At 40.6% G+C, this 18,509-nt stretch overlaps 1 non-coding gene and 2 pseudogenes across 1 annotated transcript; all 3 read left to right on the top strand.

Annotated features, from left to right (window-relative positions):
- The first annotated feature begins 918 nt into the window (after positions 1–918).
- Trnal-aag lies at positions 919–1,000 on the top strand. The gene has a single exon. It is a non-coding gene; the product is annotated as a tRNA-Leu (tRNA).
- A 6,248-nt stretch (positions 1,001–7,248) lies between these two features.
- Positions 7,249–7,368, top strand: LOC111861894 (annotated as a pseudogene).
- Positions 7,369–8,046: 678 nt separating this feature from the next.
- On the top strand, positions 8,047–8,165 carry LOC111861893 (annotated as a pseudogene).
- Positions 8,166–18,509: the final 10,344 nt, after the last annotated feature.

Raw genomic sequence — 18,509 nt, 5'->3', positions numbered from 1 at the left:
TTGCATACAGAGGATGGAGTATTGCCATGACCCACCATCAGCTTTCCTAAACACAAGTATTCTATATATGTTATAGTTCAAATATCCATTGCATTTCAGTAAGGGGGTGTTGAATTGATGTAAATGAAATGTTCTTATTTTACAGGAACTGGTGAGAAACTTTCTCCCGATAAATAAAGTTGCAACCTGATATCTTGTACTGCAGAGGTCCTTACTCCATTGTGTGTTTTCTGTTTTTGAACTGAGTTTGATATCAATTAACTCATTCCCCTCCAGATGGTTTTGAGCGAAGTGATATTAAACTCAGTTCGAAAACAGAAAACACACAACGGAGTAAGAACCTCTGCAGTACAAGATATCAGGTTGCAACATTATTTATCTGGAGAAAGCTTCCCACCAGTGCCTGTAAAATATGAACATTTCATTTACATCGATTATTAATTCTAGCTATATGTGTGAACCAGTGATTTTTTGGGAGGGAGCAGTAAAAAATGCTGGTGGTATAATAGCATACTTTCTTACCGACAGGGCAGGTGATATGATAGCATACCTTCTTACCGACCGAGCCCTCGGCACTGGCTGCCGCCTTTTCTTTATCAAGAGAATGACAGCTGGCCACCGCGGTTATGTTGCCCGCCAATAGCATTGAGTTGTATCCCCGTGGTCGTGAAGGTCGTGAATGTAATATTAAACTGTATATGCAGATTGAGAAATAGTATCCATGATTTATGTTGGTTAACCTGCATATGAAAATCAAACGGCTGCATTTAATTAAGCAGTGTTGCACTTAGTTGGACACGAAACTGTTACACGCAATTTACAAAGTTTCTATAGAGATTAATGCAAATATGCACAATGAACATGGACATTTCGTTGAATATTTCTTTATTATAATTTTACGTTACGTAGCAGTATTAAGGTAGCGTGGCCGAGCGGTCTAAGGCGCTGGTTTAAGGCACCAGTCTCTTCGGAGGCGTGGGTTCGAATCCCACCGCTGCCATTTTTCTCACTTTTTTTATACAATGTAAAAGTTATCTAAATACTTTATTTAAGTCATCATTTTCTTTGAAGGCGTAAGTTTAAAGTCCTCAATGCGTATTTGTTTTCTTCCGAATTGGAAGACCGAAGTGAAATTTAAACACCTGCGGTTAAGTATTTGTACTCCCATGGATTCTTTGGCATTAAATTATGTGAATGGTAATCTTCGCCCCCTTATCTCTTTACCACTGGGAGAATAAATATCAGTAACCATTCGACAGGAGGGTGCGTTAATCCCAGAGTTGGCATGGACAGAGTGGAGAAGAATGAAATCTTTGCCATTGCGGGGAATTGAACCCAAAATTTGCCCCGGTAGTTGAGCGTATGTAGTCTGGTTACTACATCTACTGAGCTACCCAGGCCCTCAAATCTTTGGTTGTTTGATAGGTATCGATGTGGTTGTTTGTTAGGTATCGATGTTGTGACTCATGTTCTTCCATTTGAGAATCAGAGTCGTTCAAAATCACATACAAAATAATTTTACATGTCTGAATGTGTTGTTTTCTCCTAAGGAAATTTAATAACAGCTTTTTTAATTATGCTTTTCTAACACCTCACTATTTCGCAAGGCCGATATGGTGATACTTTTGAAGACGGGGTTAAAAGTATCGAGGTGGTGGTCGATGTCCGCTCCAAGTTTCCGAAAAGTAGATTCTTGCTGTTTACAATGCTTTTTCGAAACTGATTGTTTACGCTGTCAGTAAAAAGGTTATATAACGTCGATAGTAGGATTAATGAATATAGAACACTTGACGGAAAGACAGGGGATACCGGAGCACTCGGAGAAAATCTGCCCCAGGGCCAATTTGTCCGCCAAAAATCCCACACGAGCAGGCATGGAATCCAGACCGGGTCGCCTGCGACTAACCGCACGACACTTTTGAAAGCTGCTTTCGAGGTACATAGAATTCTGGGAAATGTCGAGCAGCTTCTCAACAAGGTTTCAGGCCACAAAATTAATGTTTATACTACTGTGGGCTGCGCCACGATTTCTCATTGGAGTGCAGGCAGAAAATTCGCTTATAAATATATACCTTTATTGAAGAAAGCAGTCTTCTGGGATTTGGCACCGTGTATATACGGTGCCAAATCCTAGAAGACTGCTTTCTTCATAGTCACCGCCGTGAATGCCTCAAATCTTATATACTTTTATTGTTTGCATCCTCTTTTGTACTACTATATAGTATTATTTTCCTACCATCAACTCAACAAATTCGTAACAAACAAAATAAATATTAATACTCGTTCTTGTACATTTTGCTACATGTTTCGATTAAGTAGTATCATCATCAGGCAAATCTTCGTGAAATGTAGATTCGTATTGAACTGTATTGTTAACATGGATTCATATTAGCTGACATAAATATAAATTTTATTACGATTCTGGCAAAAACAGAACCGCAGAGGGCAAACAACCGCTATCTACAGGAGAAAAAGACTTGGTAACCTGCGCATAACACAGTAAAATATATATAAAAAAAACTTAACCATCTTCACTCACGACATCAAAAAATAAAATATAATATACACAACTTTCATGCGGAAAACTGACACGCAAAATGTGCACACAATCAAAATAACTCAGACTCCCTGAATACCCTTCTGCTCCACTATACATCATCATTGACCGTCAAAAATTTTAATTCAATTGTAATTTTTAACATTTTAAGTTTCATATTTATTCATATTTGTAATGAAAATAGAATCGAAAACCAAATTTATAATTATGACCGCAAATAAATATTACAATTAGCAATACAATCCAATACGAGCGCACATTTCATGAAATTTACCTGATGATGATCCAGCTGGACCGAAACATGTAGCAAAATGTACAAATAAACAAATATTAATATTTTATTTGCTTATTACGAATTTGTTGTATTGACGGTCCTACAACACTACTGTTTTATAAACTTACGTCAGATTCCCATCCGACTGCCTTCACTTCTCGCCCACGAATATCTAACATAATCGTATAAGATTGCATTTATTTTTCTAATCTTAATTAATTTCATTATTATTTGTTACAGAGTCGTGATAGGTCAGTCGGTAGGTATAGCGAGGGGCTACGGGTTCAACGACCATAAGGGTCGGAGATCGAGTCCTGGTAGGGTGAATTTTCTCTTCTTGACGTCGTCTACACTGTAGACACTGTGGTCCGCGGACCCCTGGGGGTCCGCGAGTAATTCAAAAGGGGTCCGCGGGATAGTTTATTTTCATTAAACTTTATCTTATCATGTTCCTCACACCTGGGATATTTGCAATGTATATCTCTGGCTCTTGAGGCCCATGGTTGAAGTAAAATTTAACGGGACTGTTGGTACCGTTACTTCTTCCCTTTGTAAAGCAGAGGTGAATAACCAACGATTTGTGTAGCTTTTTCCAAGGACATGTTCTTTTGGTCGGCCCATTGCATCTCAGACCCGTGTTTCAGGGTGGACTGCTGTCGTAGTACCTGCTGTCCGACCATTCTCCCTTCCTCCCCCCAAATCCATCCCTCTTTGGTTGGGAATAAGCCTGGGACCATTGACCACGTTTCTTACTCATTTCAGTGGCAGAAACCCGTGTTTCTTTAGTTTTTGTGCAGTGAATTTTTATAATATTATACAAGTGTGTTTTTCTCGGTGTAATATTCAGTTTTTCTGCTTTTGTTCAAATAATTGAGTTCACAACGAAACTTCTGATTTTCAGTTTGTTCACGATCTTATTTAGATATGGATCGGTGGTTAAAGTGTGGATCATTGAAACGTAAGACAGACGATAATCCGAGTGGATCTAGTGTTGTCGAAAATAGTACCAGGGCAGATAAAGTTCCTTCCCTCAAAAAATCACGCAAATATTGTCCATCTTATTTGCAAATGGGATTTTCCGTTCTGAATAAAGACGGCGAAGACAGACCACAGTGTGTTCTTTGTTGCGAAGTGTTATCGAATGAATCTATGAAGCCGTCGAAGTTGAGACGCCACCTTGAAACGAAACATGGCGAATCAGTTAATAAGCCAATAGAATATTTTCAAAATAAGAAATTGCAACTTTGTGGTTCACAGAATTTAGTTAAGGACGTTGTATGTGGAACGAAAAATGAAAAGGCTGTTCTTGCCTCTTACGAAGTCGCCCTTCTGATCGCTAGAAATGGACAACGCCATACAATCGGGGAAGATTTAATTTTGCCTGCTACAAAAACGATAACAAAGAACTTGTTTAATGAAAAACATGCCAACGAGATGTCTCTAGTATCGTTATCTGACAATACTGTGAAAAGAAGAATCGACGAGATGGCTCAAAATGTGAAAGATATTTTGCTAGAACGGTTACGTCATAGTGAATATTTTGCGTTGCAGTTGGATGAAAGCCACGATATTTCAAATAATGCTAATTTGGTAGCTTTGGTGCGATATGAACACGAAAATAAAGTTTGTGAAGATTTTTTGTTCTGTGAATCGTTACCTCTTAATACAACTGCTGAAGCCCTTTTCAAAGTTGTCAATGACTTCATAACTACAAATACACTTCAATGGGAAAAATGTGTAGGTATCAGCACAGATGGTGCTCAGGCAATGTCGGGAATACATAATGGTTTGGTCGCACGTATCCAGAAAGTCGCACCTCTTGTTAAATGGACACATTGTTGCATACACCGCGAAGTATTAGCTGCACGCCGTATGCCCTCCAAAATGAAAATCGTTCTAGACGAGGCAGTAAAAATTGTCAATTTTATTAAAGCCCGTCCTCTTAACAGCCGATTATTTTCTGCGCTTTGTAATGAAATGGGAAGTGATCACGTACACTTATTACTGCACTCAGAAATCCGATGGCTGTCCCGGGGTGAGGTTTTGACGCGGTTGCTTGAGCTTCGAGACGAAGTAAGGTTGTTCCTCATAAACTCTAAATTTCAGTTAACACACTATTTAAATGATTTCGCATGGCTCTCCTCGCTTGCTTACTTGGCGGACATTTTTAACACCTTGAATACTCTTAACTCGAGCCTTCAAAGTACATCTGTCAGCGTGTTTTCTGTGCAAGACAAGATAGAGGCAACAATCAAGAAGTTAAATTTGTGGTGCAGCCGTATCGAGAAAGGAAAATACGATTCCTTTCACATGCTGAGTGATTTCATTGATTCCAGTGAACAACCCCTTTCTAGTGATGTTGCTGAAAGTATGATTGAACATATGAGGTCATTGGCGTCTCAACTACGTCTGTATTTTCCGTTTGGTCTTGAAAATAACGACTGGATGAAAAATCCCTTTGTAGACTCTGAATTTGAACTTCCTTCTGCCGAGGAAGAGCAACTTATCGAGCTGTCCTGTGATTCGACGTTCAAATTGCTGTTTCCTTCGTTACCGTTACTGGAGTTTTGGTTCCAAGCTAGGTCTGTTTACCCTGAAATTTCCAAAAGGGCTGTAAGACATCTGTTGCCATTTCCCACTACATATCTGTGCGAGACAACATTTTCTCATCTTGTACACATGAAAAACAGATATAGGAACAGACTTAACGTGGAGCCAGATCTACGTCTGAAATTATCCAGTTTTGATCTTGACATTCGAAAGTTGACGTCTGAAAAACAGCACCAGCTATCACATTAGGTGAGTGTTAAATTCATAATATTACGCCTAATTGATATGTTCGTAATCTTCCGAATATCTCCATTTATAACAGAATTTTATTGTCATAAATGACACATTTAGTATTGTAAAATTTTAAGTTACTGCTTCATTTTTATGATATGTACTCGTAAAATTTAAAAATTTCCATTTTGGGTTTTATGGGGGCCGCGGTGAATTAACATTCGGTACAGGGGGTCCGCGGCATCAAAAAGGTTGGGAAACACTGGTCTAGAGTATACTTGTAGACCGTCTCTGGGACCCACCTAGCCTCCTCTCCAATAGGTACCGGGTGTAAAGCGTCCGGGGTTTGTAGCAGACCACTCAACTCCAGTTAGTCCCAAGGTCAATAATAGTACCATCGAAGTACTGACCACTCCCAATGTTGCCTAACTTCGGTGATAGGACGAGAACCGGTGTTTTCAACATGGTATGGCCTTTGATACGTACTCATTCTCTACGCTAGTTTCTTCAGGGACCTAAATATGTCCTTGTCGTACATTTTTGCATGTGCATGGTGTTCATTTCCCCTCATGATATTCTGATATTCATTGACTTTCTGTCTTAGCGTCCGTTTTGCATGTGCACTTCTAAGACGACAGGTAAGACGGAACGCTGAAGAGCGCACAGACATTCCGTTTTGTTCCAAGTCTTCACGGATCGTGCGCGGAGCAACATGTTGGAGGAACTTTGAATTTACACCGCTCTTGCGTTAGCTTAGGGATCAAAAACTGAAAATAAAAGGACTAGGTCAAAATGGGCAAAGGCTTGGTTACTTAAACGAAATAACCTCTCGATTTACTGAAAGATTTAACTCTAGAACCGGGTGACTGGTACAATTACTTAAGGGTGGACAATGAGGTTTATTTACACCTTCTTCATTTTGTAGCGCCACATATCGGAGAGAATCCAAATTGCTGACACTCTGTCTGGGTAGTTCTTGGTCCGTTAAAAAGAAAGGTAATCGTAGTACCACAAACTTCGCGCATAATTACCATCTGTTCCATTGCCAGGCTTCTGAGAATCCTTGACACTCTTCAGTTCCTTCCGAAAACAACTTCGTACTGAATTCATTTTTTACCACTGCTTCCTTTGTTTCTTCGGGATCAATTTCCGATAACTTAACTCGTGAACTGTTCATAAGCAACATTTTTTTTTCAGAGTACTCTTTGTTTTTGATCTTCCACAAACACGGATCACTACGATACAGCTGAATGAATTCACTCAAAAATGCTCGGGGTACGATTCTCAAGTCCGACAAATCGGCGTGAACCGTTGGAACGATTTCTTCAAACTTACGCTAAATCTGTAGGCCCCACACAGGCTCCAACCTGCCGCAGACATGCCTGTACACGTACAGAAAAATCAGTCGCTGCCAGATTTACTTCAAGCCGAGACGGTACAAAACGGAATGTCTGTGCGCTCTTGAGCGTTCCGTCTTACCTGACGTCTTAGAAGTGCACAGGCAAAACGGACGCTAAGAAGGACCGTCAATGAGTATCAGAATATCATGAGGGGAAATGAACACCATGCACATGCGAAAATGTACGGCAAGGACATATTTAGGTCCTTGAAGAAAGAATATTGAGAATGAGTATGTATCAACGGCCATACAATGTTGAAAACACAGGTTCTCGTCCGATCACCGAAGTTAAGCAACATTGGGCGTGGTTAGTACTTGGAAGGGATGACCGCCTGGGAACAACGCGTGCCGTTGGTTTTGTTTTTAATGATTACTAATATTATTACCACTACTATCTGAGGTCTCAATTGTCAAATCTTTATAGTCCTAATAGTTCCACTTCGGCGCAATTTTCGGATTCTCGCAATAGCTTAAGAATACTTTCACCGTATGTGGAGTTGTTCTAGGTTAAGAAAGGAGAAGTATACAAGTAAAGCAAGTGCATATGAGGTTCATATGGTGTTTGATTTATTAATATTCTGAAACTGTAGCGATCACCCAGAAATTCCTCCGACGGCACCAGATTGCCGGCGGTTGTACAGTAGACTGCCGTATGCTAAGATTAGATCAATTGCGGCATGTTTGTTATTCGTATCGAAAGCACTCGGTTCTATTAGCACACTGTATGAAACATGTATATGTGGTCCACCTCATGAGGGATATTTCTTGCCGTGAGAAAATACAGGTTTCTTATGTCCATTTTCTTCACAAGCTGTTTGTTCAAGTGATGTTTGAAAACACTTACGGGCTGCCAAAGGACCCTCGGACTGCAAGAAATTATCGGCTGTTGGAGGTTATACGGTTGGCTAGTAGAATATTCAGTCTGTAATAGAGATCAGAAGATCGTGAATGGAAATGAACACCATGTAACGGCGAAAACGTATGGAAATGTCAATTTTAGATCCCAGAAGAATTGTGATAAGAAATTAAGTAAGAAACAAAGGCCATTGCATGTTGAAAACCCCGGTTCTCGTCCGATCACCGAAGTTAAGCAACTTTGGGCGTGGTTAGTACTTGCATGGGTGACCGCTTGGGAACACCACGTGCTGTTGGTTCTCCTTTTTTTTTCATTATTATTATTAATATTACCCATACTATTATTGACCTTGGGACTAATTGGAGTTGAGTGGTCTGCTACAAGCCCCGGCCGCTTTACACCCGGTACCTATTGGAGAGGAGGCTAGGTGTGTCACAAAGACGCGCGCGGTAGCGTAATGGTTGAGGGACTATGCTACAAGCCGGAAGGTCGCGGGTTCAAGTCCCGATGAGGTCATTCGATTTTTTCAGTTTACCTAATCCTTCCAGCCGCACTAGGCCCTGGGGTTTACTCAGCCTCTAACAGAAATGAGTACCAGGAATTAATTAAATAATTTTCCTGGGGTGTAAAACGCGGCCGGCGCGTAAGGCTGAGAACCTCACCGCCATCTTTGAGCCGATTTTCTAGATAATGTGGGACCTTCAACGTCTTACAACCCTATGGGCTTTCACGGCCTGGTACAGCGATAGCTTTACTTTTTTTTACTTAATATGAATCCATGTTTTCAATACAGTTCAATACAAATCTACATTTCACGAAGGGTTGCCTGATGATGATACTACTTAATCGAAACATGTAGCAAAATGCACAAGAACGAGTATTAATATATATGGTCGCAAAATAGTATTATATAGTAGTACACAAGAGGATGCAAACAATAAAGGTATATTTATAAGCGAATTTTCTGCCTGCACTCTAATGAGAAATCGTGGCGCAGCCCACAGTAGTATAAACATTAATTTTGTGGCCTGAAACCTTGTTGAGAAGCTACTCGACATTTCCCAGAATTCTATGTACGTCGAAAGCAGTTTTCAAAAGTGTCGTGCGGTTAGTTGCAGGCGACCCGATCTGGATTCCATGCCTGCTCGTGTGGGATTTTTGGCGGACAAATTGGCCCTGGGGCAGATTTTCTCCGAGTGCTCCGGTATCCCCTGTCTTTCCGTCAAGTGTTCTATATTCATTAATCCTACTATCGACGTTATATAACCCTGATACTGACAGCGTAAACAATCAGCTTCGAAAAAGCATTGTAAACAGCAAGAATCTACTTTTAGGAAACTTGGTGCGGACATCACCCACCACCACCTCGGTACTTTGAACCTTGTCCTCAACAGTATCACCATAACGATCATCACCGAAATTAAGCAACATTGTGCGTGGTTAGTACTTGCATGGGTGCCCGCTTGGGAACACCACGTGCTGTTGGTTTCTTTTTTCTCTTATTATTGTTAATAGCGGAGCTACAAAATTTATCTCTTGATACTGTTCGGAAAATGAAATTCTCCATATTGTTGTATCCCAGTGTTTCAGGATACCAAGGTTCGCCGAGCGGTGAGCGATTCGATGTACGGGGTTGGGATTAGGTGGAAAGACAACAGCAAGAGTTTGGATTTAACTGTGGTATATTGTTAGAATAAGAGATGCTTGATGAAGTGTTGTATGGTTCGACGTGCAAGCCGAAGTGGTAGGTGGACGGAGCAGTCTTGTCGTCCCATACAAACAAATTTAGATCTCTTACGAGTATGTCCGAAAATTACGTGGATCGCCGGTAGTTGTGTGTTTTACCGGATTGCCAGGAAATTGCATGTGACGACGAACAGGATGTGGAGTGGAGCGAAGTCCAATCGCATTGAGAAAAACTCAAAGTCCAGTCTGGTATATAGGATAGATTTATTGAGTCGAACAGACGACTTACACCACTGGCTGCTGACTGTCGACTGTCCTCAGGAAGGTTATATTCAAAGTAACATACAGCATTGGCCCAGTCATAAGCATAAAAACCAATAACCTCTATCTCCCTCTCAATTAGTGAGCACTGCTCACTAACGCTTTGTTTATACTGTCTAAGGGTTGTCAGGTTTATAGCTGTGTGTGTCTTTACTCTGCCACGAACCCAATACTAATAAGTTATCCTGTAGCATGCGAGTTCGTGGCTAATGAACAGCTATGACAGCTAGCGATAATCTCAGAGCGCTCGCCGGCTGATGAATGTTGACACCCTAAAATAACAGAGGGCTCTGTTCCTTATGACATCCCGACTGGGCCCTCGACTTTCGTGCCTTTCAGAAAAATGATTGACCCTTGCGTCCTTCCTGCCTTTAAGAAAGCACCTGCTCGTCACATGATTGTTCCTGCCACAATTACTGCATTTCAAATTATCCGAACCCATGTTTGGACATTTGTACCTCTCAGTCTTTGAAATTATAGCACTTTCCTCTTCCAAGGTTGTCTCGGCTATTTCATCGAATTTGTCGTGATTTCGACTCCTTACAATTGTTTGTATTCTGTCTGAATACAGACCCTGCACAAAGCAAATATTTCTTAACCTGTCTGAGAGAGTTAAGATTCCGGCTCTCTCCTCTTGCTCGCAGTCTTGCAAAGTAGCTTGTCTGAATTTGGATCCCAGTTTCTGAATGCGCTGGATCCAGTCAGACACACTCTCTCCCTTAGTTTGCTTGGTACTGAAGAATTGATTAGCATGGTAATCTAGCATTCTTTTCTCGGTATACGTGTTCTTTAGGAATTCTCTTAATTCTCCCCAATTTTCCAAATTTCTATGAGAAATTGCGGTTGTCTCTCCGCTAATTCTCTTTAAAAGAAACTTATACAACGTGGTTGAGTTCCTAGGGTCAATAACTTCAAACGCTGTGTCTGCATTCGCTATAAAAGCGAAAACTTCCCTCCTTTCGCCCTTTAAGGGAGTTATAAGCTTTAAAGCTTCACTGATTGCAACATATTCTGTCATAATGGCAGCACTACTGTCCGCGTTTACAACCTCAGTATCAAAATTTGGATACAGGTTAGGCATGGATTGAGCAAGCACTCACCCTTTCTGAAGTTCTCCGTACGCCTGCCACGTAGATCGCTTGCAGCACGTTGGAGCCTGCCGTGTAGACCAACCGCAGCGCTATGGACTAGCCCACACTACGGTACGCCCGTTGCCACTTCTCCTGTCTGGATCGACCCTCGATCCCGAACTGCCGCTACTGCATCCGTGGGACGTAGAATCCTGGCTGGAAATTCCACACTTTCCGCTGGCGGTTTCCCCATCGGGATTCCTTCAGCTTTTCGCACTCTTATCTTAGCACAGTTACAATTCCGTTTTCCAATACTTCACACTCACGTGACATCGATGTATTGATATTGTTGCCAGTCTGCTTTTCACGCACGCACCACAACAACAACCCCACACACCTAACACCAGTGTTGTATCCCAGTATTTCAGGGATACTCAGGTTCGCCGAGCGGTGAGCGATTCGATGTACGGGGTTGGGATTAGGTGGAAAGACAACAGCAAGAGTTTGGATTTAACTGTGCTATATTGTTAGAATAAGAGATGCCTGAAGAAGTACATAGAAATGGGGCGGGCACTTTAAATATTCCCTACAAGAGGTGAGGCCGCAGTCCTGCCAGTCTAACCCTTGTGACAACTGGAATCCGACTCTCTGCGTCTCGCCCTCACCTCCAAGCTGCAGTCCGCCCTAATGCCCCAGTCAGTCTGGGTTCTGTCCTTCACACATATGTGGAAGGGGAGGAGACCACACACATATTTGTTTAGTCTATGCATTGGTTGCGGTCCGGTCCACAGCTTGGAAAGAACATTTAAGATGCCCAAGAAATACAAAAATATAGTACACAATTATACAAGTACTCACACTTCCACGTATGCAACAATATGCCCACGTGACGAGGGGGCTAAGGGGGAGAAAGATCGGGACATTAAGATTATATAATTAAAGATTAATTTCAGTATTATTCTACCATCCATGACAACAGCCTTAGGCTGACTTCTTCCTGTTCCCCTTAATCAATGAACATTTTTTTTTCTTGGCACTACAGCCCCAGTGGGCCTAGGCCTACTTCCATGAACTTCTCTATTCACTTCGGTTTTTCTAGATCTAAGACATACGGTAGGACTCCTTGGGTGGGTGATCAGCTCGTCGCAAGGCCTCTACCTGTACACAAACACAGAAAAACGCACACAAACATCCATGCCCTGAGTGGCAGTGCACGCCTTAGACCGCTTGGCTACTCTGACCAGCCGTAACAGTGGATTATTGGAATATAGCAGCCAGGATCTCTCTTAATGAAATTATTTACAACTAGTCGTTAATTATAATTATATTCGTAAACAGGAAACGAAATAGAAGAATTTATCTCAGGAAAGTTAGTTTATTTTACAGATAATATAGTAACAATAGATTATTGGAATATAACAGCCAGCATCTCTCTTAATGAGATTATTTATAACTAGTCTTTAATTATCACGGATGGAGGAGAAGAGGAATGCATATAGGCTATTGGTGGTAAAGCCAGAAGAAAAGAGATCACTGAGAAGACCAAGGCATAGGTGGGTGGAAAATATTAAAATGGATCTTCGAGAGATGGGATTGGGATGGTATGGATTGGATCGATCTGGCTCAGGATAGGGACCCGAGGAGGGCTTTTGTTAACACGGTAATGAACCTTCGGGTTCCATAAAATGCTGGGAAATTCTTGAGTAGCTGCAGAACTGGTGGCTCCTCAAGAAGGGCTCAGCTCCATGAGTAAGTAAGTAAGTAAGTAAGTAAGTAACAGAAGAAATGGATACTTTCTCTGAATATGATGTCACATCCCAGTACACCGTAATGTAATCTGCCCAAGCGTTTTCCTTTGGGTTGCTGTTTGCTTCTGTATCCTATCTTCTGGGGGCACGAGGTAGTGTAGTTGGTTGAGGCATTACGCTACAAGCCGGAAGGTCGTGGATCGAATCCCGTTGAGGTGGATGTTTTCAATTGACCTAATCCTTCCAGCCGCACTATGGCCCTGGGGTCGACTCAGCCTCTAACAGAAATGAGTACCAGTAATATTCCTGGGGGTAAAGGGCGGCCGGCGCGTAAGGCTAACAGCCTCATCACATTCTACGAGCCGATTGTCTAGAAAATGTGGGAACCTCAACGTCTGACCACCATATGGGCCTTCACGGCCTGTTACAGGGATACCTTTGCCTTTTTTTTTCTCTTATCCGATCCTCTGCTGTTAACATATGCTTTACAATTTCCCCAGGAGTGGTTTGTCAACCATTTGAAGTACAAGGGTAACTGAACATACCATTTTTGTTAACACCAAATGTACTGCGTTTTTCTCACACAGTGTATGATTATTCCCTAAAGAACATTAACCGGTTAGTCTTTTATTGGAGCTGCAGTGTGGTTTCTGTGTAGTAAGAACTGAGTTTTCATACATTTAGATAAAATTGTGGTTTTAAAGGGATTTCTTTAATCCTGAGATTATCACTTCTGCCTTTGCTTCTTCTGCGTGTAACTTGCTGTTTCAAGAAGCACATTTCAGCTGATAATAATCTGCTCCTATGTGATACTTGTTTCACTGCCGTGTGATGTGGTTTACATATATTTGTGTTCTTTTTCTTTTTTTTTTTGCTATATGTTATGTTTCGAAAATTCTGTTCATCTTACCCAGAACTTATATTCACACACATATTCCAGCCTCTATAGTCTTCTGATTTTACATTCCCACCCGTCTAGATTATGGCCAGAACTGTCTAGAAATTTCAGAAATTTAGGCGTATGCGAAGAAAAATAGCTTTGATTGGAATATTTGCTTAATTATGGCCGCAGTAACATCCAAAATATGATAAAAATTGTGTTAATTGATACAGAAATTATGGTATGGCAGTTTCCGCATATGATCATACAAATTATTACTCTAGCTTCATTACTAATACACTAACAACTAACACTTTGTGAGTCTTTCTTTCCTTATGCATGGCCGGCTGAAGCTGTCTTAGCTTATATCTTTCTTAAACACTAATTCAACATGATTTGTACGCTCATAATGGCCACTGCTGTCGGTAATTTGGATTTAGAAGAAAACACATTCTTTCAAATTCCTTTCCCGACAGTGTTTCAGGCGCACTGGATGTATTAATGCATCAAACTTCTGAACCAATACATAAGAATAATTTCGAAGAAACAATTTTCACGCATTTTAAAAACAGAAGTCATGATTATGTCAACGGAGGGGAGTCATCAGTTGACTAAAAGCAATAACGGTATCTTGGACCATTTATAGCAAAATACTTATTACTTTTAATGAGAAACTGGGGCACTGATGTCAGGTGTGACAGACAAACGAAAAATACATCTCTCTAAGCCCCTTTCTGTTATCCTGTTTCTCGTGATTTTCTTCAGCAAGAAGTACTGGTATAAATGTCATCAGTGAACATAACCTCTGTAAGGCGTCCTCTGTTGTACTGATACGTCTTGGGATCTTCTTCAGTGAGAATTATACCAAAGTAAAACATCAAATATTGAACACAGCTGTAACGTCTTTACTCGGCGCTGGTGGGAGGTGGCAGGTCCCGCCGCCGCCGCGTACTTGTCACTAAAAAACTCTCACTTTGGCCACTGAGAGTCAGGGGTTCGTCTTGGTGCAGGAGCTGACGCTGAAGCCCAAGATTAAACAAACACGCTCCACACGTTGATAATATTACTAACCAAGTTTATTGAAGAAAAAGAATGAAGAAAGAAACATAGAAATTTTACATTGAGAATGACGACCCTCACCTCAGGCGAGCTGCCTTCTATCTGCCTAGCCTAGGCTTTGTCCCGAAAGAAATCATCACGCGCTACAGTTTTTTTTTTGGTGGCTATGCGACCTCGTACGCATCCAGTGGTGGGGCCACTGGTCGTATGTCAAAGCTTATGGGTGAAAGGGTGAGGCCGCATGCCGATCTTTCTTGCTCGAAATAACACCGCGTGTGGTCTCTTTAGGACTGCTTATATTAAGGGTACTCTTAATACCAAATGGTTATACATTTAAAAAAGTTACAATAATTGAGTGGGGGTCATATATGACACAGCTTCCTTATAAGGCGTTTTCTGTTATCCAGAGGATTTTCATGATTTTCTTCAGTAAGAATTATACCAGTATGGAATGTCATCATTTATATCTATAAACACAGTCTTCCTGTTACCTTCTGGGATATAACCGTGTAGTTCGCTGAATGTGAATTGCTGTAAGAACCTCAAATCCTACATTCCTATTAGGTGTTATCTGTTATGCTGAGATTTCTCTGTTTTATTCAGCAAATGCTGTAAACATAAAATTTCATGAAAGTATTGATTTTAAATTTCTCCTTGCAAGGCATTCTCAACTCCATCAAGTTTGTTTCAGTCCTTCATAGATAATTTGCAAGTTCTCTGCCATGGTTTTCACATGTCACTCAGAGTCACCTATCTTCGGCAGTTGATACTAAACAAACCACCTTACAGGCCCTCCCTTTGTCATCGAGAATAGAGCCCGCGACCTTCCGTCTTGTAACATAGTGCCTCAACCAACTCCGTTACTGCGTGCTCCCGATGGTGGGTAGAATGAAAGAAACGGCGATAACATTCGGATAACAATAAGCGAAATATATGTTGGATAGAAAAGCAAAATATGAAAGTTGCGAAGAGATAAAGAAGTTAACAAAAAATTGTGTAAAAATTTAAGAACCACCTGGGAGGAGGAGGGGATATGTAGAATTATGCACAGGAGAAGCCAGGAGAGGAATAATGTGATGGAACGTAGGAGTCTGAAAAGTGCAAGAGGTTAGGACGGACAAGCAACTGATGATCTATAGTTGCAAAGAAGGAGACTGGAGTGTGAGGTGTGAAGGGGGAGAAGATTTGGAAGGAGCAGATTTTGGACAGGAGGTTTAGGAATATCTATTCATAAGTATATGTTAGGATGCAAGAATAAAGAGTAACTGCAAAAAATGGGTATACATGTGGTTAAATACAAAGAGAAATGTGAGGTGATTGTAGGAAAACACGAGAGTGACGTACAAATAAATTTAGATTAGAAATAAGCATCAGGAGTAGCAATAGAATATCTACTTACTTAATTACTTATGGAGCTGAGCTCTTCTTGAGGAAAAGCCAAATCTGCAGCTACTCAAGAATTTCCCAGCATTTTATGGAAGCCGAAGGTTCATTACCGTGTTCACAAGAGCCCTCCACTGGTCCCTATCCTGAGCCAGAGCAATCCAATCATACCATCCCCTCCTATGTCTCTAAGATCCATTTGAATATTTTCCACTCACCTATGCCTTGGTCTTCCCAGTGGTCTCTTTCCTTCCGACTTTCCCACCAATATCCTATATGCATTTCTCTTCTCCCCCATTCGTGCAGCAATAGGATACGTATAATTAAAAAATAAGTGTATGATAGTTGTAGAAGAGTTCTATACTAGAGGACGCAAATTTAAGCTTTATGCCGGAGCATGGGGGGCAGGGAGCCAAACTCCTGCACACCAACCTTGAACTATAATAGATATAATAAAGCATTTATCCATTTAAAAAAATAACAAGAATCAATGAAGGGTAGAATCACCGATATTTCAACTGATAAGCGATGCTATAGAACCAAAGCGTTAATAATTTCTAAAGCATATTAACACTATAGTTAAAGTTTATAAGAAACAAAGTTATGCTCGATTACAGCATAATATGGTAATGATTTGTATATTTGATATCTGTATATTTTCGAATATACGTGATTTAATTTTAAAGGTAGATATTAATTAATTGTCACATATTGTCATTCAATTTCCCAAATTAGTATGGTAAAAGGTAAAAAGTGAAGTCGTTCCTCTAAAATCTGGAACATCTTCAAACAATATAAATTCATCTTAAGTTGATAATACTATAAATCATTTTATGGAATCCCGATATTACGAAATCTAACTAGATATATTCAGCCATTTTCGAGCTACCAGACGTGACAAAATCCTGGAGTAAATTTCGGAAGTATTAGCCGAACTATCATTGTGGAATGCAGGTTGGTAGGACGTAATTCGCAAGTTCAGTTTCATAAGTTTTACAGCGAATTTGAGCAGACATTTGCTAACAAAGGCAACGTTACTGAAGTTAAACTTTATTTTACGCTGTCGTTTTCACGTATTTGCGGATAACATGTGTAATTGCAACAGCTCACTAAGTGTATGTGACAGTGTTGTGACATGTGAAATGGAAGCAGCGCCAATCCTGTGAAGACTTCGAACTACTCATCATGGCAAGAGGAGCTCCGCGCAAAGTGTAACGTTAATACCCGGTTTTGCGCAAACTAGCATACAAGTGTAAGACAAAACCAAAAATTGGTACATTTAATAAAAGAAAAAAAGTTCTGAATGTGAAAATGACGAACGATCGATCGATCGATCAGATGCAGCTCCCGTTGTATCAGTGATGGGACCGTGGGTATTAATGTGAACATAGCATGTTCGCCTTCGTCAAGCTGCAATTGTTGTGTCGTAATAATTGCAATCATTTATTTCGTCACTTTTCCACGAAACACGGCCACATATCATCTATAGATTACTTCTGCAAAATTATAAAAACTAAACGAAAGAAATTTACTGCATTTATGAAGGAAAAGAAATTTAAGGTTTCTAACAAACCTGGTTGTTGAAATAACTGACAAAAGCATGCAACCACATTGTGCACAATAGACCACTGTAGGTCGCGGTGCAAGGGCCGAGAAGGCCCACCCCTTATACATTCATGCAACCACATTCCGCTGACGAGCGAACCATAATTCCAACATGTTGTGCAATAGTGCTAACAGTGTTCCGCTCTGGATATAAGGCCGCAGTGAAAATTCCTCCAGATGACAATAAGATCTGTGCGCGTACCCAAGGTATATCTGAAAATATTGAAGGTTATGTAGCAATGTAGACAGAAAAATCGATTGATATGACTTCCGTGGACTTGCGTAGCATTTGTTCAGAAAGGAAAGATTATTGAGCCATGCCTATGTTGCCAAGAAGTTGTAATGAACACAAGAAAAGAAGACACATTTTAAATGATTACACGAAATATGTGAATTTATCGTCGATTAATGCGTTGGAATATGCATAAATGATACACCATCAGTGACAGCGCTTGTGAAAGGTGTGATTCTAACAAAAAACTTAATGGAAAAAATATTACATACTTATTGTTTTCATTACAGTTAAACTCTGATGGCAAAAAACTTTGAAGATCATTTAAAATCGAATTTGGTGACGACAGTGAAACGGTACATTTCTTTCAGGGCAGGTCCCTTAAATCACGCTGCATCAATGTGAAGAATTTGAGCTAATAACAAAAGAAAAAAGAAACAAAGGAAAATTTATTTTTCCCACTGTTGCACGATGATTGCCCAGGGCCGCTTATTGTACCGCGTGTAAGAGCTGAAACCCCCATTGATGCAGTATTATGAAGAAGAAATACAAATAAATTTGTATTTGCTTCAAAATCAGCTTTGAAGCAAGAAATCGGCCGGCCTCTGTAACATTTTCGAAATTCTAGGCAAAAGAAAGGTCAGTATGCTAGGAAAAT

Source organism: Cryptotermes secundus, unplaced genomic scaffold (assembly GCF_002891405.2).
Source record: "Cryptotermes secundus unplaced genomic scaffold, Csec_1.0 scaffold3089, whole genome shotgun sequence".
Classification (NCBI taxonomy): Eukaryota; Metazoa; Arthropoda; class Insecta; order Blattodea; family Kalotermitidae; genus Cryptotermes; species Cryptotermes secundus.
Note: the sequence above shows the minus strand (reverse complement) of the source record. Positions and strands in the feature narration are given on the sequence as shown.